Genomic DNA, 2,901 nt, shown 5'->3' on the forward strand with positions numbered 1-2,901 from the left:
TGAGCCCCCAGAGAGAAGCAGTCAATCACTCCTGTCTACCCGGTCTCCAGCCGCACTCCGTGCTCACCCGGCCTTTGAGTGAGCAGTTCTATCTCTGGCACACGGCCCGGTGTGGGGTCTCCAACCCCAGCAGATCCCTGTGCTGCACTCCCGCGCTGCTTCTCCCGGGGGGAGGAGGTGGAGGCTCCCCGGATCTGCGGCTTGCTGGGTCCCTGCTGGAAGAGCACTGGCCCGACTGTGCCGGGGGTCACGGTTTGTGGCAACCCCGAGCTGAGAGCCCACTCCTCTGCTCCATCCCTGCAGCCGGCTTCCCTGCTCCGATACCTGAGCGCTCTGCCTCACTCAGGCACCCCTGGTCTTTTGACCCTGAGGGTCCTGAGACCACACTGTCCCGGCGAGGGTTCCCCCCCCCGCCCCCCACCGCTGAGTCACTGGAGCGACCTCCCTCAGCGGAGCAGACTTCTAAAAGTTCTGATTTTTTACTCTGCTGCTCTATCACTTGCTAGTAGTGGCTGACAGAGGCCCCCTCACCCGCCGTCTATCCTCCCGAATATCGCCTCGGATTCACTTCTCTGCACGTCCTACCTTCCAGAAAGTGGTTGCTTTTCTGTTCGGAGAGTTGCTGCTATTCTTTTCTTCGATCTCCTGTTGAGTTCGTGGGTGTTCAGAGTGGTTTGATCCCCATCTAGCTGAATTCCTGGGACCAGACGAAATTTAGGTCTCCTACTCCTCTGCCATCTTGCTCCTCCTCTCCTGCTCATTTTTGAATGGGATCGTTTTTTTTTTTTTTTGCTATTGAGTCATATGAGTTTTTAAATATATTTTGGATATTAACCCCTTGTTATATAAATGATCTGCAAATATTTTTTCTCATTCAGTAAGTTGCCTTTTCATTTTTTTTGACTATTTCTTTTGCTGTGCAGAAGCTTTTTAGTTTGGTGTAGTTCCACTTGTTTATTTTTACATTTTTTGCCTTTGTTTCTGGTGTCAAATCCAAAAACAAAAATCATCAGCAAGACTGATGTCAAAGATCTTACTGCTTACATTTTCTTCTAGGTTTTTTTATGGTTTTAGGCCTTATATTCCAGTCTATATACCATTTTCAGTTAATTTTTAATGTATGGTATAAGAGGGTGTTTCAGTTTCATTGTTTTGTATGTGGCTGGCCATTTATTGAAGAGCCTGTCCTTTTCCCATTGTATATTCTTGTCTCCTTTGTCATAAATTAACCATATATGAATGGGTTTATTTCTGGGGTGTCTATTGTGCTGCACTGATCTATGTGTCTGTTTTTTTGCCAGCACCATACTCTTTTGATTATTAAAACCTTGTAATATAGTTTGAAATCAGGGCATGTGCTGCCTCCAGTTTTCTTCTTCTTTCTCAAGATCGCTTTTGCTATTAGGGGTCTTTTATGATTCCATACAAATTTTAGGATTCTTTGTTTTATTTCTTGAAAAAAATGCCATTGGAGTTTTTATAGGGATTGCACTGAGTCTGTAGATTGCTTTGGATAGTATGGACATTGAAACACTATTAGGGCGCCTGGGCGGCTCAGTCGTTAAGTGTCTGCCTTCAGCTCAGGTCATGATCCCGGGGTCCTAGGATCGAGCCCCGCATCAGGCTCCTTGCTCGGCGGGAAGCCTGCTTCTCTCTCTCCCACTCCCCCTGCTTGTGTTTCTGCTCTTGCTATCTCTCTCTCTGTCAAATAAATAAATCTTTAAAAAAAAAAAACACTATTAATTCTTCCAAACTGGGAGCATGCAATAGCTTTTTATTTATCTGCGACTTTTTGGACTTCTCTCATTGATGTCTTACAGTTTTTGGTGTACCAGTCTTTCACCTCCTTGGCTAAATTTATTTCTAGGTGCTTTAGTATTTTGATGCAATTGTAAATGGGATTGTCTTCTTAATTTCTCTTTCCCATTAGTGTATAGAAGGAAAATTTTCCTAATGATTTAGTGTCCTCCAAATTTACTGAATTTGTTTATTACTTCTAACAGTTTTTTAGTGAAATCTCTAGGGCTTTTTAAGTAGAAAATATCACATAATCTGCAAGTAGTGACATTTTTATTTATTCCTTTCCAGTTTGGATGCTTTTTGTTTCTTTTTCTTGTCTAGTTGTTCTGGCCAGGACTTCTAATACTATGTTGAATAAAAGCGGCAAGAGTGGTCATTTTTGTCTTGTTCCTGATCTTAGAAGATAAGCTTTCAACTTTTCACCCTTGAGTATGATGTAAGCTATGGGGTTGTCATACGTGACCTTTATTATGTTAAAGTACATCCCCTGTATAACTACTTTGTTGAGAGTTTAGATAGATGGATGATGGATTTTGTCAAATGTTTTCTCTGTATCTATTTTGATCTTTCTATGACCTTTATCTTTCATTTTGTTAATGTCGTGTATTACATTGTGTGATTTGTGGATTTTTAAAAAGAAAAAAATGTCTTTATTTATTCATTGAGAGAGAGAAAGAGGAGGGGGGAGAGTCAGAAGGAGAGAGAGAGAATCCCAAGCAGACTCCGCACTGAGCACAAAGCCCAGTGCAGGGTTCTGTCTCACAACCTTGAGATCATCACCTGAGAAAACCAAGAGTCTGACACTTAACGGACTCAGTCACCCAGGTGCCCCTGATTTGTGGATGTTGAGTCATCCTTGCATCTCTGGAATAAGTCCCATTTGATCATGGTGTATGATCCTTTTATTATATTCCATTTGCTAATATTTTGTTGAGGATTTTTGCATCTATGTTCGTCAGAGATATTGGCCTATATTATTTTGCTAAAGTCTGTCTGGTTTTGTGATCAGGGTAATGCTGGCCTTGCAAAATGAGCTTTGAAGTGTTCTCTCCTTTCCTATTTTTACTACTATTTTTATTATTATTATTACTATTATAATTA

Source organism: Eumetopias jubatus, unplaced genomic scaffold (genome assembly GCF_037043125.1).
Source record: "Eumetopias jubatus isolate StellerSeaLion01/CBP00866 unplaced genomic scaffold, mEumJub1_p1.0 scaffold_11, whole genome shotgun sequence".
NCBI lineage: Eukaryota > Metazoa > Chordata > Mammalia > Carnivora > Otariidae > Eumetopias > Eumetopias jubatus.